This window comes from Anthonomus grandis, chromosome 19 (assembly GCF_022605725.1).
Source record: "Anthonomus grandis grandis chromosome 19, icAntGran1.3, whole genome shotgun sequence".
Classification (NCBI taxonomy): domain Eukaryota; kingdom Metazoa; phylum Arthropoda; class Insecta; order Coleoptera; family Curculionidae; genus Anthonomus; species Anthonomus grandis.
Window position 1 is genome coordinate 10,648,366 of NC_065564.1, and position 27,893 is coordinate 10,676,258.

Genomic DNA, 27,893 nt, shown 5'->3' on the forward strand with positions numbered 1-27,893 from the left:
CCTAAAAAAGATCATTTGAGTCATCTTGTATAACCTAAATATTATTTTAAATTATATTTGAATAATTAATAACCGTTATAGTGAGATATGACTATTTATTTTGAAACACATAACATCAAACTAATTTTAAAAATAATTTAGGGTAATCAAATATATATCTAAAAATTAAATTGAAATTAAATCGGAACAATCGCCAACGCTATTAGTTATTACATTTTCTTAACTCTGATTGTGTTCAAACCATAAAAAACATGATTTGGCTATCTTGTATATGCGAAATAGTAAATTTAAATTCTTTGAACTTCAAAAATTAAAATGGAATCAAATCAGACAATGCTATAATGATTAATCGTTCTATTTTCTTAACCCTGGTTATGTCCAAAACTTAAAAAGGATCATTTGAATCATCTTGTATAACCTAAATATTAATTTTAAAATAAATTTGAATCATAGATAACCGTAATTGAGTGAGATATGACTATTTTTTTGCAACACAATACATCAAAATATTTTAAAAAATTATTTAGGGTTAAACAAATTATATCTAAAAATTAAATTGAATTCATATCGGAACAATAGCTATAGGTAACAGTAATCTATTTTCTTTATTCTGGTTATGTCCAAAACTTAAAAAGGATCATTTGAGTCATCTTCTATAACCTAAATATTATTTTTTAATTATATTCGAATAATAGATAACAGTAATTTTTTATTACAACGTAATTTTTTATTACATTTTCTTAACTCTGATTGTGTTCAAACCGTAAAAAACATCATTTTGCTATCTTGTATATGCGAAATAGTAAATTTAAATTATATTTGAATAATAGATAATAGTATTAGAGTGAGATATAATTATTTAATTAAAAAACAATTCATAAAAAATTTTTTTAAAATAATTTACAGTACATCAAATGAACTTCAAAAATTAAATCGGGAACAAATCGGACAATGCTATAATGAATAATCGTTCTACTTTCTTAACCCTGTTTATGTCCAAAACTTAAAAAGGATCATTTGGGTCATCTTGTATAACCTAAATATTAATTTTAAATTATATTTGAATAATTGATAACCGTAATAGAGTGAGATATGACTATTTTTTTGAAACATAATACATCAAAATATTTTAAAAAATTATTTAGGGTTAGACAAATTATATCTAAAAATTAAATTGAAATCATATCGGAACAATAGGTATAGGTAATAGTAATCGATTTTCTTGATCCTGGTTATGTCCAAAACTTAAAAAGGATCATTTGAGTCATCTTGTATAACCTAAATATTAATTTTAAACTATATTTGAATAATAGATAACCTTAAATGCGTGAGATATGACTATTTTATTTAAACACAATACATCAAACTAATTTTAAAAATCATTTAGGCGTTATCAAATTATATCTAAAAATTGAATTAAAATTAAATCGGAACAATCGCCAACGCTATTAGTTATTACATTTTCTTAACCCTGATTGCGTTCAAACCGTAAAAAACATCATTTGGCTATCTTGTATATGCGAAATAGTAAATTTAATTTATATTCAAATAATAGATAACAGTAATAGAGTGAAATATGATTATTTAATTAAAAAAAAATTCACCAGAAAAATTTTAAAAATAATTTACAGTACATCAAATGAACTTCAAAAATTAAATTGGAATCAAATCGGACAATGCTATAATGATTAATCGTTTTATTTTCTTAACCCTGGTTATGTCCAAAACCTAAAAAGGATCATCTTGTATAACCTAAATATTAATTTTAAATAAAATTTGAATAATAGATAACCGTAATTGAGTGAGATATGACTATTATTTTGAAACACAATACATCAAAATATTTTAAAAAATTATATATGGTTAAACAAATTATATCTAAAAATTAAATTGAAATCATATCGGAACAATAGCTATAGGTAATAGTAGTCGAGTTTCTTTATTCTGGTTATGTCCAAAACTTAAAAAGGATTATTTGAGTCATCTTGTATAACCTAAATATTAATTTTAAATTATATTTGAATAATTCATAACCGTTATAGTGATGTATGACTATTTTTTTAAAACACAATACATCAAACTAATTTTAAAAATCATATAGGGATTATCAAATTATATTTAAAAATTAAATCGGAACAATAGTTAACGCTATTAGTTATTATATTTTCTTAATTCTTGTTGTGTTCAAACCGTAAAAAACATCATTTGGCTATCTTGTATATGAAAATTTTTAAAAATAATTTACGAATTGTAAATTTAAATTATATTCGAATAATAGATAACAGTAATAGAGTGAGATATAATTATTTTATTAAAAAACAATTCATAAGAAAAATTTTAAAAATAATTTACAGTACATCAAATGAACTTCAAAAATTAAATTGGAATCAAATCGGAGAATGTTTAATCGGTCTATTTTCTTAACCCTGGTTATTTCCAAAACTTAAAAAGGATCATTTGAGTCATCTTGTATAACCTAAATATTAATTTTAAATTATATTTGAATAATAGATAACCGTAAATGCGTGAGATATGACTATTTTATGTAAACACAATACATCAAAATATTTTTAAAAATCATTTAGGGTTAATCAAATTATATCTAAAAATTAAATTTAGTTAGTTAGTTTAGTTATTATATTTTCTTAATTCTTGTTGTGTCCAAACCGTAAAAAACATCCTGTGGCTATATTGTATATGCGAAATAGTAAATTTAAATTATATTCGTATAATAGATAACACTAATAGAGTGAGATATGCTCATTTTTTTAAAAAACAATTCATCAGAAAAATTTTAAAAATTATTTATAGTACATCAAATGAACCTCAAAAATTAAATTGGAATCAAATCGGACAATGCTATAATGGATTAATCTTTCTATTTTCTTTATCCTGGTTATGTCGAAATCACAAAAAGGATCATTTGCGTCATCTTGTATAACCTAACTAATAATTTTAAATTATATTTGAATAATGTATAACCATAAATGAGTGAGATATGACTATTTTATTTAAACACAATACATCAAAATATTTTTAAAAATCATTTAGGGTTAATCAAATTATATCTAAAAATTAAATTAAAATTAAATCGGAACAATCGTTAACGCTATTAGTTATTATATTTTCTTAATTCTTGTTGTGTTCAAACCGTAAAAAACATCATTTGGTTATCTTGTATATGCGAAATAGTAAATTTAATTTATATTCGAATAATAGATGACAGTAATAGAGTGAGAAATGATTATTTTTTGAAAAACAATTCATCAGAAAAATTTTAAAAATAATTTCTAGTACATCAAATTAACTTCAAAAATTAAATTGGAATCAAATCGGACAATGCTATAATGATTAATCGTTTTATTTTCTTAACCCTGGTTATGTCCAAAACTTAAAAAGGATCATTTGAGTCGTTTTGTATAACCTAAATATTAATTTTAAAATAAATTTGAATAATAGATAACCGTAATTGAGTGAGCTATGACTATTATTTTAAAACACAATACAACAAAATATTTTAAAAAAATATTTAGGGTTTAACAAATTATATCTAAAAATTAAATTGAAATCATATCGGAACAATAGCTATAGGTAATAGAAGTCGATTTTCTTTATTCTGGTTATGTCCAAAACTTAAAAAGGATTATTTGAGTCATCTTGTATAACCTAAATATTAATTTTAAATTTAATTTGAATAATTGATAACCGTAATAGTGAAATATGACTACTTTTTTAAAACACAATACATCAAACTAATTTTAAAAATCATTTGAGGATTATCAAATTATATCAAAAATCTAAATTAAAATTAAATCGGAACAATCGTTAACTCTATTAGTTATTATATTTTCTTAATTCTTATTGTGTCCCAACCGTAAAAAACATCATTTGGCTATCTTGTATATGCGAAATAGTAAATTTAAATTATATTCGAATAATAGATAACAGTAATAGAGTGAGATATAATAATTTTTTTTAAAAAACATTTCATCAGAAAAATTTTAAAAATAATTTACAGTACATCAAATAAACTTCAAAAATTAAATTGGAAACAAATCGGACAATGCTATAATGATTAATCATTCTATTTTCTTAACCCTGGTTATGTCCAAAACTTAAAAAGGATTATTTGAGTCATGTGGTATAACCTAAATATTAATTTTAAATTATATTTGAATAATTGATAACCGTAATAGTGAGATATGACTATTTATTTTGAAACACAATACATCAAACTAATTTTAAAAATCATTTAGGGATTATCAAATTATATCTAAAAATTAAATTGAAATTGTATCGGAACAATAGCTATAGGTAATAGTAATCGATTTTCTTTATTCTGGTTATGTCCAAAACTTAAAAAGGATCATTTGGGTCATCTTGTATAACCTAAATATTAATTTTAAAATAAATTTGAATAATAGATAACCGTAGTTGAGTATTTTTTTGAAACACAATTCATCAAAATATTTAAAAAAATTATTTAGGGTTAAACAAATTATATCTAAAAATTAAATTTAAATCATATCGGAACAATTGCTATAGGTAATAGTAATCGATTTTCTTTATCCTGGTTATGTCCAATAAGGTTCATTTGAGTCATCTCGTATAAGCTAAATAATAATTTTAAATTATATTTGAATAATAGATAACCGTAAATGAGTGAGATATGACTATTTTTTTGAAACACAATACATCAAAATATTTTAAAAAATTATTTAGGGTTTAACAAATTATATCTAAAAATTAAATTGAAATCGTATCGGAACAATAGCTATAGGTAATAGTAATCGATTTTCTTTATTCTGGTTATGTCCAAAACTTAAAAAGTATCATTTGAGTCATCTTGTATAACCTAAATATTAATTTTAAAATAAATTTGAATAATAGATAACCGTAGTTGAGTATTTTTTTGAAACACAATTCATCAAATAATTTAAAAAAATTATTTAGGGTTAAACAAATTATCTCTAAAAATTAAATTGAAATCATATCGGAACAATAGCTATAGGTAATAGCAGTCAATTTTCTTTATTCTGGTTATGTCCAATACTTAAAAAGGATTATTTAAGTCATCTTGTATAACATAAATATTAATTTTAAATTATATTTGAATAATTGATAACCGTAATAGTGAGATATGACTATTTTTTTGAAACACAATACATCAAACTAATTTTAAAAATCATTTAGGGATTATCAAATTATATCTAAAAATTAAATTAAAATTAAATCGGAACAATCGTTAACGCTATTAGTTATTATATTTTCTTAATCCTTCTTGTGTTCAAACCGTAAAAAACATCATTTGGCTATCTTGTATATGCGAAATAGTAAATTTAATTTATATTCGAATAATAGATGACAGTAATAGAGTGAGAAATGATTATTTTTTGAAAAAACAATTCATCAGAGAAAATTAAAAATAATTTCTAGTACATCAAATAAACTTCAAAAATTAAATTGGAATCAAATCGGACAATGCTATAATGATTAATCGTTTTATTTTCTTAACCCTGGTTATGTCCAAAACTTAAAAAAGATCATTTGAGTCATCTTGTATAACCTAAATATTAATTTTAAAATAAATTTAAATAATAGATAACCGTAATTGAGTGAGATATGACTATTTTTTAAAAATCATTTAGGGATTATCAAATTATATCTAAAAATTAAATTAAAATTAAATCGGAACAATCGTTACCGCTATTAGTTATTATATTTTTTTAATTCTTGTTGTGTCCAAACCGTAAAAAACATCCTTTGGCTATCTTGTATATGCGAAATATTAAATTTAATTTATATTCGAATAATAGATAACAGTAATAGTGTGAGATATGATCATTTTTTTAAAAAACAATTCATCAAAAAAATTTAAAAAATAATTTACAGTACATCAAATGAACTTCAAAAATTAAATTGGAATCATATAATGATTAATCGTTCTATTTTCTTAACCCTGGTTATGTCTAAAACTTAAAAAGGATCATTTGAGTCGTCTTGTATAACCTAAATATTATTTTAAATTATATTTGAATAATTGATAACCGTAATAGTGAGATATGACTATTTATTTTCAAACACAATATATCAATCTAATTTTAAAAATCATTTAGGGTTAATCAAATTATATCTAAAAATTGAATTAAAATTAAATCGGAACAATCGCCAACGCTATTAGTTATTATGTTTTCTTAATTCTTGTTGTGTTCAAACCGTAAAAACATCATTTGGCTATCTTGTATATGCGAAATAGTAAATTTAATTTATATTCGAATAATAGATAACAGTAATAGTGTGAAATATGATCATTTTTTTGAAAAACAATTCATCAGAAAAATTTTAAAAATGATTTACAGTACATCAAATGAACTTCAAAAAATAAATTGGAATCAAATCGGACAATGCTATAATGATTAATCGTTCTATTTTCTTAACCCTGGTTATGTCCAAAACTTAAAAAGGATCATTTGAGTCATCTTGTATAAGCTAAATATTAATTTTAAAATAAATTTGAATAATAGATAACCGTAGTTGAGTATTTTTTTAAAAACATCAAAATATTTAAAAAAATTATTTAGGGTTAAACAAATTATCTCTCAAAAATTGAAATCATATCGGAACAATAACTATAGGTAATAGTAATCGATTTTCTTTATTCTGGTTATGTCCAAAACTTAAAAAGGATCATTTGAGTCATCTTGTATAACCTAAATATTATTTTAAATTATATTTGAGTAATTGATAAACGTAATAGTGAGATATGACTATTTATTTTGAAACACAATACATTAAACTAATTTTAAAAATCATTTAGGGATTATCAAATTATATCTAAAAATTAAATTAAAATTAAATCGGAACAATCGTTAACGCTATTAGTTATTACATTTTCTAAACTCTGGTTGTGTTCAAACCGTAAAAAACATGATTTGGCTATCTTGTATATGCGAAATAGTAAATTCAATTTCTATTCGAATAATAGATAACAGTAATAGAGTGAGATACGATTATTTTTTGAAAAAACAATTCATCAGAAAAATTTTAAAAATAATTTCTAGTACATGAAATAAACTTCAAAAATTAAATTGAAATCAAATCGGACAATGCTATAATGATTAATCGTTTTATTTTCTTAACCCTGGTTATGTCCAAAACTTAAAAAGGATCATTTGAGTCATCTTGTATAACCTAAATATTAATTTTAAAATAAATTTGAATAATAGATAACCGTAATTCAGTGATATATGACTATTTTTTAAAAATCATTTAGGGATTATCAAATTATATCTAAAAATTAAATTAAAATTAAATCGGAACAATCGTTACCGCTATTAGTTATTATATTTTCTTAATTCTTGTTGTGTCCAAACCGTAAAAAACACCCTTTGGCTATCTTGTATATGCGAAATATTAAATTTAATTTATATTCGAATAATAGATAACAGTAATAGTGTGAGATATGATCATTTTTTTAAAAAACAATTCATCAGAAAAATTTTAAAAATTATTTATAGTACATCAAATGAACCTCAAAAATTAAATTGGAATCAAATCGGACAATGCTATAATGGATTAATCTTTCTATTTTCTTTATCCTGGTTATGTCGAAATCACAAAAAGGATCATTTGCGTCATCTTGTATAACCTAACTAATAATTTTAAATTATATTTGAATAATGTATAACCATAAATGAGTGAGATATGACTATTTTATTTAAACACAATACATCAAAATATTTTTAAAAATCATTTAGGGTTAATCAAATTATATCTAAAAATTAAATTAAAATTAAATCGGAACAATCGTTAACGCTATTAGTTATTATATTTTCTTAATTCTTGTTGTGTTCAAACCGTAAAAAACATCATTTGGTTATCTTGTATATGCGAAATAGTAAATTTAATTTATATTCGAATAATAGATGACAGTAATAGAGTGAGAAATGATTATTTTTTGAAAAACAATTCATCAGAAAAATTTTAAAAATAATTTCTAGTACATCAAATTAACTTCAAAAATTAAATTGGAATCAAATCGGACAATGCTATAATGATTAATCGTTTTATTTTCTTAACCCTGGTTATGTCCAAAACTTAAAAAGGATCATTTGAGTCGTTTTGTATAACCTAAATATTAATTTTAAAATAAATTTGAATAATAGATAACCGTAATTGAGTGAGCTATGACTATTATTTTAAAACACAATACAACAAAATATTTTAAAAAAATATTTAGGGTTTAACAAATTATATCTAAAAATTAAATTGAAATCATATCGGAACAATAGCTATAGGTAATAGAAGTCGATTTTCTTTATTCTGGTTATGTCCAAAACTTAAAAAGGATTATTTGAGTCATCTTGTATAACCTAAATATTAATTTTAAATTTAATTTGAATAATTGATAACCGTAATAGTGAAATATGACTACTTTTTTAAAACACAATACATCAAACTAATTTTAAAAATCATTTGAGGATTATCAAATTATATCAAAAATCTAAATTAAAATTAAATCGGAACAATCGTTAACTCTATTAGTTATTATATTTTCTTAATTCTTATTGTGTCCCAACCGTAAAAAACATCATTTGGCTATCTTGTATATGCGAAATAGTAAATTTAAATTATATTCGAATAATAGATAACAGTAATAGAGTGAGATATAATAATTTTTTTTAAAAAACATTTCATCAGAAAAATTTTAAAAATAATTTACAGTACATCAAATAAACTTCAAAAATTAAATTGGAAACAAATCGGACAATGCTATAATGATTAATCATTCTATTTTCTTAACCCTGGTTATGTCCAAAACTTAAAAAGGATTATTTGAGTCATGTGGTATAACCTAAATATTAATTTTAAATTATATTTGAATAATTGATAACCGTAATAGTGAGATATGACTATTTATTTTGAAACACAATACATCAAACTAATTTTAAAAATCATTTAGGGATTATCAAATTATATCTAAAAATTAAATTGAAATTGTATCGGAACAATAGCTATAGGTAATAGTAATCGATTTTCTTTATTCTGGTTATGTCCAAAACTTAAAAAGGATCATTTGGGTCATCTTGTATAACCTAAATATTAATTTTAAAATAAATTTGAATAATAGATAACCGTAGTTGAGTATTTTTTTGAAACACAATTCATCAAAATATTTAAAAAAATTATTTAGGGTTAAACAAATTATATCTAAAAATTAAATTTAAATCATATCGGAACAATTGCTATAGGTAATAGTAATCGATTTTCTTTATCCTGGTTATGTCCAATAAGGTTCATTTGAGTCATCTCGTATAAGCTAAATAATAATTTTAAATTATATTTGAATAATAGATAACCGTAAATGAGTGAGATATGACTATTTTTTTGAAACACAATACATCAAAATATTTTAAAAAATTATTTAGGGTTTAACAAATTATATCTAAAAATTAAATTGAAATCGTATCGGAACAATAGCTATAGGTAATAGTAATCGATTTTCTTTATTCTGGTTATGTCCAAAACTTAAAAAGTATCATTTGAGTCATCTTGTATAACCTAAATATTAATTTTAAAATAAATTTGAATAATAGATAACCGTAGTTGAGTATTTTTTTGAAACACAATTCATCAAATAATTTAAAAAAATTATTTAGGGTTAAACAAATTATCTCTAAAAATTAAATTGAAATCATATCGGAACAATAGCTATAGGTAATAGCAGTCAATTTTCTTTAATCTGGTTATGTCCAATACTTAAAAAGGATTATTTGAGTCATCTTGTATAACCTAAATATTAATTTTAAATTTAATTTGAATAATTGATAACCGTAATAGTGAAATATGACTACTTTTTTTAAAACACAATACATCAAACTAATTTTAAAAATCATTTAGGGATTATCAAATTATATCTAAAAATTAAATTAAAATTAAATCGGAACAATCGTTAACTCTATTAGTTATTATATTTTCTTAATTCTTGTTGTGTCCAAACCGCAAAAAACATCCTTTGGCTATCTTGTATATGCGAAATAGTAAATTTAAATTATATTCGAATAATAGATAACACTAATAGAGTGCGATATGATCATTTTTTTAAAAAACAATTCATCAGAAAATTTTTAAAAATAATTTACAGTACATCAAATGAACCTCAAAAATTAATTTGGAATCAACTCGGACAATGCTATAATGAATAACCGTTCTATTATCTTTATCCTGGTTATGTCCAAAATACAAAAACGATCATTTGTCTTGTATAACCTAAATAATAATTTTAAATTATATTTGAATAATAGATAACCGTAAATGAGTGAGATATGACTATTTTATTCAAACACAATACATTAAAATATTTTTAAAAATCATTTAGGGTTAATCAAATTATATCTAAAAAATAAATTAAAATAAATCGGAACAATCGTTAACGCTATTAGTTATAACATTTTCTTAACTCTGGTTGTGTTCAAACCGTAAAAAACATGATTTGGCTATTTTGTATATGCGAAATATTAAATTTAATTTATATTCGAATAATAGATAACAGTAATAGTGTGAGATATGATCATTTTTTTAAAAAACAATTCATCAAAAAAATTTAAAAAATAATTTACAGTACATCAAATGAACTTCAAAAATTAAATTGGAATCATATAATGATTAATCGTTCTATTTTCTTAACCCTGGTTATGTCTAAAACTTAAAAAGGATCATTTGAATCATCTTGTATAACCTAAATATTAATTTTAAAATAAATTTGAATAATAGATAACCGTAATTGAGTGAGATATGACTATTTTTTAAAAATCATTTAGGGATTATCAAATTATATCTAAAAATTAAATTAAAATTAAATCGGAACAATCGTTACCGCTATTAGTTATTATATTTTCTTAATTCTTGTTGTGTCCAAACCGTAAAAAACATCCTTTGGCTATCTTGTATATGCGAAATATTAAATTTAATTTATATTCGAATAATAGATAACAGTAATAGTGTGAGATATGATGATTTTTTTAAAAAACAATTCATCAAAAAAATTTAAAAAATAATTTACAGTACATCAAATGAACTTCAATAATTAAATTGAAATCATATAATGATTAATCGTTCTATTTTCTTAACCCTGGTTATGTCTAAAACTTAAAAAGGATCATTTGAGTCATCTTGTATAACCTAAATATTATTTTAAATTATATGTGAATAATTGATGACCGTAATAGTGAGATATGACTATTTTTTTGAAACACAATACATCAAACTAATTTTAAAAATCATTTAGGGATTATCAAATTATATCTAAAAATTAAATTAAAATTAAATCGGAACAATCGTTAACGCTATTAGTTATTATATTTTCTTAATCCTTCTTGTGTTCAAACCGTAAAAAACATCATTTGGCTATCTTGTATATGCGAAATAGTAAATTTAATTTATATTCGAATAATAGATGACAGTAATAGAGTGAGAAATGATTATTTTTTGAAAAAACAATTCATCAGAGAAAATTAAAAATAATTTCTAGTACATCAAATAAACTTCAAAAATTAAATTGGAATCAAATCGGACAATGCTATAATGATTAATCGTTTTATTTTCTTAACCCTGGTTATGTCCAAAACTTAAAAAAGATCATTTGAGTCATCTTGTATAACCTAAATATTAATTTTAAAATAAATTTAAATAATAGATAACCGTAATTGAGTGAGATATGACTATTTTTTAAAAATCATTTAGGGATTATCAAATTATATCTAAAAATTAAATTAAAATTAAATCGGAACAATCGTTACCGCTATTAGTTATTATATTTTTTTAATTCTTGTTGTGTCCAAACCGTAAAAAACATCCTTTGGCTATCTTGTATATGCGAAATATTAAATTTAATTTATATTCGAATAATAGATAACAGTAATAGTGTGAGATATGATCATTTTTTTAAAAAACAATTCATCAAAAAAAATTAAAAAATAATTTACAGTACATCAAATGAACTTCAAAAATTAAATTGGAATCATATAATGATTAATCGTTCTATTTTCTTAACCCTGGTTATGTCTAAAACTTAAAAAGGATCATTTGAGTCGTCTTGTATAACCTAAATATTATTTTAAATTATATTTGAATAATTGATAACCGTAATAGTGAGATATGACTATTTATTTTCAAACACAATATATCAATCTAATTTTAAAAATCATTTAGGGTTAATCAAATTATATCTAAAAATTGAATTAAAATTAAATCGGAACAATCGCCAACGCTATTAGTTATTATGTTTTCTTAATTCTTGTTGTGTTCAAACCGTAAAAACATCATTTGGCTATCTTGTATATGCGAAATAGTAAATTTAATTTATATTCGAATAATAGATAACAGTAATAGTGTGAAATATGATCATTTTTTTGAAAAACAATTCATCAGAAAAATTTTAAAAATGATTTACAGTACATCAAATGAACTTCAAAAAATAAATTGGAATCAAATCGGACAATGCTATAATGATTAATCGTTCTATTTTCTTAACCCTGGTTATGTCCAAAACTTAAAAAGGATCATTTGAGTCATCTTGTATAAGCTAAATATTAATTTTAAAATAAATTTGAATAATAGATAACCGTAGTTGAGTATTTTTTTAAAAACATCAAAATATTTAAAAAAATTATTTAGGGTTAAACAAATTATCTCTCAAAAATTGAAATCATATCGGAACAATAGCTATAGGTAATAGTAATCGATTTTCTTTATTCTGGTTATGTCCAAAACTTAAAAAGGATCATTTGAGTCATCTTGTATAACCTAAATATTATTTTAAATTATATTTGAGTAATTGATAAACGTAATAGTGAGATATGACTATTTATTTTGAAACACAATACATCAAACTAATTTTAAAAATCATTTAGGGATTATCAAATTATATCTAAAAATTAAATTAAAATTAAATCGGAACAATCGTTAACGCTATTAGTTATTACATTTTCTAAACTCTGGTTGTGTTCAAACCGTAAAAAACATGATTTGGCTATCTTGTATATGCGAAATAGTAAATTCAATTTCTATTCGAATAATAGATAACAGTAATAGAGTGAGATACGATTATTTTTTGAAAAAACAATTCATCAGAAAAATTTTAAAAATAATTTCTAGTACATGAAATAAACTTCAAAAATTAAATTGAAATCAAATCGGACAATGCTATAATGATTAATCGTTTTATTTTCTTAACCCTGGTTATGTCCAAAACTTAAAAAGGATCATTTGAGTCATCTTGTATAACCTAAATATTAATTTTAAAATAAATTTGAATAATAGATAACCGTAATTCAGTGATATATGACTATTTTTTAAAAATCATTTAGGGATTATCAAATTATATCTAAAAATTAAATTAAAATTAAATCGGAACAATCGTTACCGCTATTAGTTATTATATTTTCTTAATTCTTGTTGTGTCCAAACCGTAAAAAACACCCTTTGGCTATCTTGTATATGCGAAATATTAAATTTAATTTATATTCGAATAATAGATAACAGTAATAGTGTGAGATATGATCATTTTTTTAAAAAACAATTCATCAGAAAAATTTAAAAAATAATTTACAGTACATCAAATGAACTTCAAAAATTAAATTGGAATCAAATCGGACAATGCTAATTGATTAATCGTTCTATTTTCTTAACCCTGGTTATGTCCAAAACTTAAAAAGGATCATTTGAGTCATCTTGTATAACCTAAATATTAATTTTAAAATAAATTTGAATCATAGATAACCGTAATTAAGTAAGATATGACTATTATTTTAAAACACAATACATCAAAATATTTTAAAAAAATATTTAGGGTTAAACAAATTATATCTAAAAATTAAATTGAAATCATATAGGAACAATAGCTATAGGTAATAGTAATCGATTTTCTTTATTCTGGTTATGTCCAAAACTTAAAAAGGATCATTTGAGTCATCTTGTATAACCTAAATATTATTTTAAATTATATGTGAATAATTGATGACCGTAATAGTGAGATATGACTACTTTTTTAAAACACAATATATCAAACTAATTTTAAAAATCATTTGAGGATTATCAAATTATATCTAAAAATTAAATCGGAACAATCGTTAACGCTATTAGTTATTATATTTTCTTAATCCTTCTTGTGTTCAAACCGTAAAAAACATCATTTGGCTATCTTGTATATGCGAAATAGTAAATTTAATTTATATTTGAATAATAGATGACAGTAATAGAGTGAGAAATGATTATTTTTTGAAAATCAATTCATCAGAAAAATTTTAAAAATAATTTCTAGTACATCAAATTAACTTCAAAAATTAAATTGGAATCAAATCGGACAATGCTATAATGATTAATCGTTTTATTTTCTTAACCCTGGTTATGTCCAAAACTTAAAAAGGATCATTTGAGTCGTCTTGTATAACCTAAATATTAATTTTAAAATAAATTTGAATAATAGATAACCGTAATTGAGTGAGCTATGACTATTATTTTAAAACACAATACAACAAAATATTTTAAAAAAATATTTAGGGTTTAACAAATTATATCTAAAAATTAAATTGAAATCATATCGGAACAATAGCTATAGGTAATAGAAGTCGATTTTCTTTATTCTGGTTATGTCCAAAACTTAAAAAGGATTATTTGAGTCATCTTGTATAGCCTAAATATTAATTTTAAATTTTATTTGAATAATTGATAACCGTAATAGTGAGATATGACTACTTTTTTAAAACACAATATATCAAACTAATTTTAAAAATCATTTGAGGATTATCAAATTATATCAAAAAATTAAATTAAAATTAAATCGGAACAATCGTTAACTCTATTAGTTATTATATTTTCTTAATTCTTGTTGTGTCCAAACCGTAAAAAACATCATTTGGCTATCTTGTATATGCGAAATAGTAAATTTAAATTATATTCGAATAATAGATAACAGTAATAGAGTGAGATATAATAATTTTTTTTAAAAAACATTTCATCAGAAAAATTTTAAAAATAATTTACAGTACATCAAATAAACTTCAAAAATTAAATTGGAAACAAATCGGACAATGCTATAATGATTAATCATTCTATTTTCTTAACCCTGGTTATGTCCAAAACTTAAAAAGAATTATTTGAGTCATGTGGTATAACCTAAATATTAATTTTAAATTATATTTGAATAATTGATAACCGTAATAGTGAGATATGACTATTTATTTTGAAACACAATACATCAAACTAATTTTAAAAATCATTTAGGGATTATCAAATTATATCTAAAAATTAAATTAAAATTAAATCGGAACAATCGTTAACACTATTAGTTATTATATTTTCTTAATTCTTGTTGTGTCCAAACCGCAAAAAACATCCTTTGGCTATCTTGTATATGCGAAATAGTAAATTTAAATTATATTCGAATAATAGATAACAGTAATAGAGTGAGATATTTTAATTTTTTTAAAAATCAATTCATAAGAAAAATTTTAAAAATAATTTACAGTACATCAAATTTTAAATTGGAATCAAATCGGACAATGCTATAATGATTATTCGTTCTATTTTCTTAACCCTGGTTATGTCCAAAACTTAAAAAGGATCATTTGAGTCATCTTGTATAACCTAAATATTAATTTTAAAATAAATTTGAATCATAGATAACCGTAGTTGAGTATTTTTTTGAAACACAATACATCAAAATATTTAAAAAAATTATTTAGGGTTAAACAAATTATATCTAAAAATTAAATTGAAATCATATCGGAACAATAGCTATAGGTAATAGTAATCGATTTTCTTTATTCTGATTATGTCCAAAACTTAAAAAGGATCATTTGAGTCCTCTTGTATAACCTAAATACTATTTTAAATTATATGTAAATAATTGATGACCGTAATAGTGAGATATGACTATTTTTTTAAAACACAATACATCAAACTAATTTTAAAAATCATTTAGGGATTATCAAATTATATTTAAAATTAAAAAACAATCGTTAACGCTATTAGTTATTATATTTTCTTAATCCTTCTTGTGTTCAAACCGTAAAAAACATCATTTGGCTATCTTGTATATGCGAAATAGTAAATTTAATTTATATTTGAATAATAGATGACAGTAATAGAGTGAGAAATGATTATTTTTTGAAAAACAATTCATCAGAAAAATTTTAAAAATAATTTCTAGTACATCAAATTAACTTCAAAAATTAAATTGGAATCAAATCGGACAATGCTATAATGATTAATCGTTTTATTTTCTTAACCCTGGTTATGTCCAAAACTTAAAAAGGATCATTTGAGTCGTCTTGTATAACCTAAATATTAATTTTAAAATAGATTTGAATAATAGATAACCGTAATTGAGTGAGCTATGACTATTATTTTAAAACACAATACAACAAAATATTTTAAAAAAATATTTAGGGTTTAACAAATTATATCTAAAAATTAAATTGAAATCATATCGGAACAATAGCTATAGGTAATAGAAGTCGATTTTCTTTATTCTGGTTATGTCCAAAACTTAAAAAGGATTATTTGAGTCATCTTGTATAACCTAAATATTAATTTTAAATTTTATTTGAATAATTGATAACCGTAATAGTGAGATATGACTACTTTTTTAAAACACAATACATCAAACTAATTTTAAAAATCATTTGAGGATTATCAAATTATATCAAAAAATTAAATTAAAATTAAATCGGAACAATCGTTAACTCTATTAGTTATTATATTTTCTTAATTCTTGTTGTGTCCAAACCGTAAAAAACATCATTTGGCTATCTTGTATATGCGAAATAGTAAATTTAAATTATATTCGAATAATAGATAACAGTAATAGAGTGAGATATAATAATTTTTTTTAAAAAACATTTCATCAGAAAAATTTTAAAAATAATTTACAGTACATCAAATAAACTTCAAAAATTAAATTGGAAACAAATCGGACAATGCTATAATGATTAATCATTCTGTTTTCTTAACCCTGGTTATGTCCAAAACTTAAAAAGAATTATTTGAGTCATGTGGTATAACCTAAATATTAATTTTAAATTATATTTGAATAATTGATAACCGTAATAGTGAGATATGACTATTTATTTTGAAACACAATACATCAAACTAATTTTAAAAATCATTTAGGGATTATCAAATTATATCTAAAAATTAAATTAAAATTAAATCGGAACAATCGTTAACACTATTAGTTATTATATTTTCTTAATTCTTGTTGTGTCCAAACCGCAAAAAACATCCTTTGGCTATCTTGTATATGCGAAATAGTAAATTTAAATTATATTCGAATAATAGATAACAGTAATAGAGTGAGATATTTTAATTTTTTTAAAAATCAATTCATAAGAAAAATTTTAAAAATAATTTACAGTACATCAAATTTTAAATTGGAATCAAATCGGACAATGCTATAATGATTATTCGTTCTATTTTCTTAACCCTGGTTATGTCCAAAACTTAAAAAGGATCATTTGAGTCATCTTGTATAACCTAAATATTAATTTTAAAATAAATTTGAATCATAGATAACCGTAGTTGAGTATTTTTTTGAAACACAATACATCAAAATATTTAAAAAAATTATTTAGGGTTAAACAAATTATATCTAAAAATTAAATTGAAATCATATCGGAACAATAGCTATAGGTAATAGTAATCGATTTTCTTTATTCTGATTATGTCCAAAACTTAAAAAGGATCATTTGAGTCCTCTTGTATAACCTAAATACTATTTTAAATTATATGTAAATAATTGATGACCGTAATAGTGAGATATGACTATTTTTTTAAAACACAATACATCAAACTAATTTTAAAAATCATTTAGGGATTATCAAATTATATTTAAAATTTAAATTAGAATTAAATCGGAACAATCGTTAACGCTATTAGTTATTATATTATCTTAATCCTTGTTGTGTTCAAACCGTAAAAAACATCATTTGGCTATCTTGTATATGCGAAATAGTAAATTTAATTTATATTCGAATAATAGATAACTGTAATAGAGTGAGAAATGATTATTTTTCGAAATAACAATTTATCAGAAAAATTTTTAAAATAATTTACAGTACATCAAATGAACCTCAGAAATTAATTTGGAATGAAATCGGACAATGCTATAATGATTAATCGTTCTATTTTCTTAACCCTGGTTATGTCCAAAACTTAAAAAGGATCATTTGAGTCATCTTGTATAACCTAAATATTAATTTTAAAATAAATTTGAATCATAGATAACCGTAGTTGAGTATTTTTTTGAAACACAATACATCAAAATATTTTAAAAAATTCTTTAGGGTTAAACAAATTATCTCTAAAAATTAAATTGAAATCATATCGGAACAATAGCTATAGGTAATAGTAATCGATTTTCTTTATTCTGGTTATGTCCAAAACTTAAAAAGGATCATTTGAGTCATCTTGTATAACCTAAATATTATTTTAAATTATATTTGAATAATTGATAACCGTAATAGTGAGATATGACTATTTATTTTGAAACACAATACATCAAACTAATTTTAAAAATCATTTAGGGTTAATCAAATTATATCTAAAAATTAAATTAAAATTATATCGGGACAATCGTTAACGTTATTAGTTATTATATTTTCTTAATTCTTGTAGTGTTCAAACCGTAAAAAACATCATTTGGCTATTTTGTATATGCAAAATAGTAAATTTAAATTATATTCGAATAATAAATAACAGTAATAGAGTGAGATATAATTATTTTATTAAAAAACAATTCATAAGAAAAATTTTAAAAATAATTTACAGTACATCAAATGAACTTCAAAAATTAAATTGGAATCAAATCGGACAATACTATAATGATTAATCGGTCTATTTTCTTAACCCTGGTTATGTCCAAAACTTAAAAAGGATCATTTCAGTCATCTTGTATAACCTAAATATATATTTGAATAATAGATAACCGTAAATGCGCGAGATATGACTATTTTATTTACACAATACATCAAAATATTTTTAAAAATCATTTAGGGTTAATCAAATTATATCTAAAAATTAAATTAAAATTAAATCGGAACAATCGTTAACGCTATTAGTTATTATATATTCTTAATTCTTGTTGTGTTCAAACCGTAAAAAACATCATTTGGCTATTTTGTATGTGCAAAATAGTAAATTTAAATTATATTCGAATAATAGATAACAGTAATAGAGTGAGATAAAATTATTTTATTAAAAAACAATTCATAAGAAAAATTTTAAAAATAATTTACAGTACATCAAATGAACTTCAAAAATTAAATTGGAATCAAACCGGACAATGCTATAATGATTAATCGTTCTATTTTCTTTATCCTGGTTATGTCCAAAACACAAAAAGGATAATTTGAGTCATCTTGTATAACCTAAATAATAATTTTAAATTATATTTGAATAATAGATAACCGTAAATGAGTGAGATATGACTATTTTATTTTAACACAATACATCAAAATATTTTTAAAAATCATTTAGGGTTAATCAAATTATATCTAAAAATTAAATTAAAATTAAATCGGAACAATCGTTAACGTTATTAGTTATTATATTTTCTTAATTCTTGTTGTGTTCAAACCGTAAAAAACATCATTTGGCTATTTTGTATATGCGAAATAGTAAATTTAAATTATATTCGAATAATAGATAACAGTAATAGAGTGAGATATAATTATTTTATTAAAAAACAATTCATAAGAAAAATTTTAAAAATAATTTACAGTACATCAAATGAACTTCAAAAATTAAATTGGAATCAAATCGGACAATACTATAATGATTAATCGGTCTATTTTCTTAACCCTGGTTATGTCCAAAACTTAAAAAGGATCATTTCAGTCATCTTGTATAACGTAAATATATATTTGAATAATAGATAACCGTAAATGCGCGAGATATGACTATTTTATTTACACAATACATCAAAATATTTTTAAAAATCATTTAGGGTTAATCAAATTATATCTAAAAATTAAATTAAAATTAAATCGGAACAATCGCCAACGCTATTAGTTATTATATTTTCTTAATTCTTGTTGTGTTCAAACCGTAAAAAACATCATTTGGCCATCTTGTATGTGCAAAATAGTAAATTTAAAATTATATTCGAATAATAGATAACAGTAATAGAGTGAGATATAATTATTTTATTAAAAAACAATTCATAAGAAAAATTTTAAAAATAATTTACAGTACATCAAATGAACTTCAAAAATTAAATTGGAATCAAATCGGACAATGCTATAATGATTAATCGTTCTATTTTCTTAACCCTGGTTATGTCCAAAACTTAAAAAGGATCATTTGAGTCATCTTGTATAACGTAAATATTAATTTTAAATTATATTTGAATAATTGATAACCGTAATAGTGAGATATGACTATTTTCTTAAAACACAATACATCAAACTAATTTTAAAAATCATTTAGGGATTATAAAATTATATCTGAAAATTAAATCGGAACAATCGTTAACGCTATTAGTTATTATATTTTCTTAATTCTTGTTGTGTTCAAACCGTAAAAAACATCATTTGGCTATCTTCTATGTGCAAAATAGTAAATTTAAATTATATTCGAATAATAGATAACAGTAATAGAGTGAGATATAATTATTTTATTAAAAAATAATTCATAAGAAAAATTTTAAAAATAATTTACAGTACATCAAATGAACTTCAAAAATTAAATTGGAATCAAATCGGACAATGCTATAATGATTAATCGTTCTATTTTCTTTATCCTGGTGATGTCCAAAACACAAAAAGGATCATTTGAGTCATCTTGTATAACCTAAATAATAATTTTAAATTATATTTGAATAATAGATAACCGTAAATGAGTGAGATATGACTATTTTATTTTGACACAATACATCAAGATATTTTTAAAAATCATTTAGGGTTAATCAAATTATATCTAAAAATTAAATTAAAATTAAATCGGAACAATCGTTAACGTTATTAGTTATTATATTTTCTTAATTCTTGTTGTGTTCAAACCGTAAAAAACATCATTTGGCTATTTTGTATATGCGAAATAGAAAATTTAAATTATATTCGAATAATAGATAACAGTAATAGAGTGAGATATAATTATTTTATTAAAAAACAATTCATAAGAAAAATTTTAAAAATAATTTACAGTACATCAAATGAACTTCAAAAATTAAATTGGAATCAAATCGGACAATGCTATAATGATTAATCGGTCTATTTTCTTAACCCTGGTTATGTCCAAAACTTAAAAAGGATCATTTGAGTCATCTTGTATAACGTAAATATTAATTTTAAATTATATTTGAATAATTGATAACCGTAATAGTGAGATATGACTATTTTCTTAAAACACAATACATCAAACTAATTTTAAAAATCATTTAGGGATTATCAAATTATATCTGAAAATTAAATCGGAACAATCGTTAACGCTATTAGTTATTATATTTTCTTAATTCTTGTTGTGTTCAAACCGTAAAAAAAAATAATTTGGCTATCTTTTATGTGCAAAATAGTAAATTTAAATTATATTCGAATAATAAGTAACAGTAATAGAGTGAGATATAATTATTTTATTAAAAAACAATTCATAGGAAAAATTTTAAAAATAATTTACAGTACATCAAATGAACTTCAAAAATTAAATTGGAATCAAATCGGACAATGCTATAATGATTAATCGTTCTATTTTCTTTATCCTGGTGATGTCCAAAACACAAAAAGGATCATTTGAGTCATCTTGTATAACCTAAATAATAATTTTAAATTATATTTGAATAATAGATAACCGTAAATGAGTGAGATATGACTATTTTATTTTGACACAATACATCAAGATATTTTTAAAAATCATTTAGGGTTAATCAAATTATATCTAAAAATTAAATTAAAATTAAATCGGAACAATCGTTAACGTTATTAGTTATTATATTTTCTTAATTCTTGTTGTGTTCAAACCGTAAAAAACATCATTTGGCTATTTTGTATATGCGAAATAGAAAATTTAAATTATATTCGAATAATAGATAACAGTAATAGAGTGAGATATAATTATTTTATTAAAAAACAATTCATAAGAAAAATTTTAAAAATAATTTACAGTACATCAAATGAACTTCAAAAATTAAATTGGAATCAAATCGGACAATGCTATAATGATTAATCGTTCTATTTTCTTAACCCTGGTTATGTCCAAAACCTAAAAAGGATCATTTGAGTCATCTTGTATAATCTAAATATTAATTTTAAAATAAATTTGAATCATAGATAACCGTAGTTGAGTATTTTTTTGAAACACAATACATCAAAATATTATAAAAAATTATTTAGGGTTAAACAAATTATATCTAAAAACTAAATTGAAATCATATCGGAACAATAGCTATAGGTAATAGTAATCGATTTTCTTTATTCTGGTTATGTCCAAAACTTAAAAAGGATCATTTGAGTTATCTTGTATAACCTAAATATTATTTTAAAATATATGTGAATAATTGATGACCGTAATAGTGAGATATGACTATTTTTTTAAAACACAATACATCAAACTAATTTTAAAAATCATTTAGGGATTATCAAATTATATCTAAAAATTAAATTAAAATGAAATCGGAACAATCGCCAACGCTATTAGTTATTATATTTTCTTAATTCTTGTTGTGTTCAAACCGTAAAAACATCATTTGGCTATCTTGTATTTGCGAAATAGTAAATTTAATTTATATTCGAATAATAGATAACACTAATAGTGTGAAATATGCTCATTTTTTTAAAAAATAATTCAACAGAAAAATTTTAAAAATAATTTACAGTACATCAAATGAACCTCAAAAATTAATTTGGAATCAAAACGGACAATGCTATAATGATTAATCGTTCTTTTTTCTTTATCCTGGTTATGTCCAAAACACAAAAAGGATCATTTGAGTCATCTTGTATAACCTAAATAATAATTTTAAATTATATTTGCATAATAGATAACCGTAAATGAGTGAGATATGACTATTTTATTTAAAAACAATACATTAAAATATTTTTAAAAATCATTTAGGGTTAATCAAATTATATCTAAAAATTAAATTAAAATTAAATCGGAACAATCGTTAACGCTATTAGTTGTTATATTTTCTTAATTCTTGTTGTGTTCAAACCGTAAAAAACATCATTTGGCCATCTTGTATGTGCAAAATAGTAAATTTAAATTATATTCGAATAATAGATAACAGTAATAGAGTGAGATATAATTATTTTATTAAAAAACAATTCATAAGAAAAATTTTAAAAATAATTTACAGTACATCAAATGAACTTCAAAAATTAAATTGGAATTTAATCGGACAATGCTATAATGATTAATCGTTCTATTTTCTTAACCCTGGTTATGTCCAAAACTTAAAAAAGATCATTTGAGTCATCTTGTATAACGTAAATATTAATTTTAAATTATTTTTGAATAATTGATAACCGTAATAGTGAGATATGACTATTTTCTTAAAACACAATACATCAAACTAATTTTAAAAATCATTTAGGGATTATAAAATTATATCTGAAAATTAAATCGGAACAATCGTTAACGCTATTAGTTATTATATTTTCTTAATTCTTGTAGTGTTCAAACCGTAAAAAACATCATTTGGCTATTTTCTATGTGCAAAATAGTAAATTTAAATTATATTCGAATAATAAGTAACAGTAATAGAGTGAGATATAATTATTTTATTAAAAAACAATTCATAGGAAAAATTTTAAAAATAATTTACAGTACATCAAATGAACTTCAAAAATTAAATTGGAATCAAATCGGACAATACTATAATGATTAATCGGTCTATTTTCTTAACCCTGGTTATGTCCAAAACTTAAAAAGGATCATTTCAGTCATCTTGTATAACCTAAATATATATTTGAATAATAGATAACCGTAAATGCGCGAGATATGACTATTTTATTTACACAATACATCAAAATATTTTTAAAAATCATTTAGGGTTAATCAAATTATATCTAAAAATTAAATTAAAATTAAATCGGAACAATCGTTAACGCTATTAGTTATTATATTTTCTTAATTCTTGTTGTGTTCAAACCGTAAAAAACATCATTTGGCTATTTTGTATATGCGGAATAGTAAATTTTATTCGAATAATAAGATATTATTATATGATAAGATTTATTATTATATGATATTATTATTATATATATTATTATATTTATTATTATATGATATTATTATATGATAAGATATTATTATATGAGTGAGATATAATTATTTTATTAAAAAACAATTCATAAGAAAAATTTTAAAAATAATTTACAGTACATCAAATGAACTTCAAAAATTAAATTGGAATCAAATCGGACAATGCTATAATGATTAATCGTTCTACTTTCTTAACCCTGGTTATGTCCAAAACTTAAAAAGGATCATTTGAGTCATCTTGTATAACGTAAATATTAATTTTAAATTATATTTGAATAATAGATAATCGTAAATGCGTGAAATATGACTATTTTATTTAAACACAATACATCAAAATATTTTAAAAAATCATTTAGGGTTAATCAAATTATATCTAAAAATTGAAATAAAATTAAATCGGAACAATCGCCAACGCTATTAGTTATTATATTTTCTTAATTGTTGTTGTGTTCAAACCGTAAAAACATCCTTTGGCTATCTTGTATATGAGAAATAGTAAATTTAATTTATATTCGAATAATAGATAACAGTAATAGTGTGAGATATGATCATTTTTTTAAAAAACAATTCATCAGAAAAATTTTAAAAATAATTTACAGAACAACAAATGAACTTCAAAAATTAAATTGAAATCAAATCGTACAATGCTATAATGATTAATCGTTCTATTTTCTTAACACTGGTTATGTCCAAAACTTAAAAAGGATCATTTGAGTCATCTTGTATAACCTAAATATTAATTTTAAAATAAATTTGATTCATAGATAACCGTAATTGAGTAAGATATGACTATTTTCTTGAAACACAATACATCAAAATATTTTAAAAAATTATTTAGGGTTAAACAAATTATATCTATAAATTAAATTGAAATCATATCGGAACAATAGCTATAGGTAATAGTAATCGATTTTCTTTATTCTGATTATGTCCAAAACTTAAAAAGGATCATATGAGTCATCTTGTATAACCTAAATACTATTTTAAATTATATGTAAATAATTGATGACCGTAATAGTGAGATATGACTATTTTTTTAAAACACAATACATCAAACTAATTTTAAAAATCATTTAGGGATTATCAAATTATATCTAAAAATTAAATTAGAATTAAATCGGAACAATCGTTAACGCTATTAGTTATTATATTATCTTAATCCTTGTTGTGTTCAAACCGTAAAAAACATCATTTGGCTATCTTGTATATGCGAAATAGTAAATTTAATTTATATTCGAATAATAGATAACAGTAATAGAGTGAGAAATGATTATTTTTCGAAATAACAATTCATCAGAAAAATTTTTAAAATAATTAACAGTACATCAAATGAACCTCAGAAATTAATTTGGAATGAAATCGGACAATGCTATAATGATTAATCGTTTTATTTTCTTAACCCTGGTTATGTCCAAAACTTAAAAAGGATCATTTAAGTCATCTTGTATAAGCTAAATATTAATTTTAAAATAAATTTGAATAATAGATAACCGTAGTTGAGTATTTTTTTGAAACACAATACATCAAAATATTTAAAAAAATTATTTAGGGTTAAACAAATTATCTCTAAAAATTAAATTGAAATCATATCGGAACAATAGCTATAGGTAATAGTAATCGATTTTCTTTATTCTGGTTATGTCCAAAACTTAAAAAGGATCATTTGAGTCATCTTGTATAACCTAAATATTATTTTAAATTATATTTGAATAATTGATAACCGTAATAGTGAGATATGACTATTTATTTTGAAACACAATACATCAAACTAATTTTAAAAATCATTTAGGGTTAATCAAATTATATCTAAAAATTGAAATAAAATTAAAACGGAACAATCGCCAACGCTATTAGTTATTATATTTTCTTAATTGTTGTTGTGTTCAAACCGTAAAAACATCCTTTGGCTATCTTGTATATGAGAAATAGTAAATTTAATTTATATTCGAATAATAGATAACAGTAATAGTGTGAGATATGATCATTTTTTTAAAAAACAATTCATCAGAAAAATTTTAAAAATAATTTACAGTACAACAAATGAACTTCAAAAATTAAATTGAAATCAAATCGTACAATGCTATAATGATTAATCGTTCTATTTTCTTAACACTGGTTATGTCCAAAACTTAAAAAGGATCATTTCAGTCATCTTGTATAACCTAAATATATATTTGAATAATAGATAACCGTAAATGCGCGAGATATGACTATTTTATTTACACAATACATCAAAATATTTTTAAAAATCATTTAGGGTTAATCAAATTATATCTAAAAATTAAATTAAAATTAGATCGGAACAATCGTTAACGTTATTAGTTATTATATTTTCTTAATTCTTGTTGTGTTCAAACCGTAAAAAACATCATTTGGCTATTTTGTATATGCGAAATAGTAAATTTAAATTATATTCGAATAATAGATAACAGTAATAGAGTGAGATATAATTATTTTATTAAAAAACAATTCATACGAAAAAATTTAAAAATAATTTACAGTACATCAAATGAACTTCAAAAATTAAATTGGAATCAAATCGGACAATACTATAATGATTAATCGGTCTATTTTCTTAACCCTGGTTATGTCCAAAACTTAAAAAGGATCATTTCAGTCATCTTGGATAACCTAAATATATATTTGAATAATAGATAACCGTAAATGCGCGAGATATGACTATTTTATTTACACAATACATCAAAATATTTTTAAAAATCATTTAGGGTTAATCAAATTATATCTAAAAATTAAATTAAAATTAAATCGGAACAATCGTTAATGCTATTAGTTATTATATTTTCTTAATTCTTGTTGTGTTCAAACCGTAAAAAACATCATTTGGCTATTTTGTATATGCGCTAATAGATAACATTAATAGAGTGAGATAAAATTATTTTATTAAAAAACAATTCATAAGAAAAATTTTAAAAATAATTTACAGTACATCAAATGAACTTCAAAAATTAAATTGGAATCAAATCGGATAATACTATAATGATTAATTGGTCTATTTTCTTTATCCTGGTTATATCCAAAACGCAAAAAGGATCATTTGAGTCATCTTGTATAACCTAAATAATAATTTTAAATTATATTTGCATAATAGATAACCGTAAATGAGTGAGATATGACTATTTTATTTAAAAACAATAAATCAAAATATTTTTAAAAATCATTTAGGGATTATCAAATTATATCTAAAAATTAAATTAGAATTAAATCGGAACAATCGTTAACGCTATTAGTTATTATATTTTCTTAATTCTTGTTGTGTTCAAACCGTAAAAAACATCATTTGGCTATTTTGTATATGCGAAATAGTAAAAAGGATCATTTGAGTCATCTTGTATAACCTAAATATTAGTTTTAAAATAAATTTGAATCATAGATAACCGTAATTGAGTAAGATATGACTATTTTTTTGAAACACAATACATCAAAATATTATAAAAAATTATTTAGGGTTAAACAAATTATATCTAAAAATTAAATTAAAATCATATCGGAACAATAGCTATAGGTAATAGTAGTCGATTTTCTTTATTCTGGTTATGTCTAAAACTTAAAAAGGATTATTTAAATCATCTTGTATAACCTAAATATTAATTTTAAATTATATTTGAATAATTGAT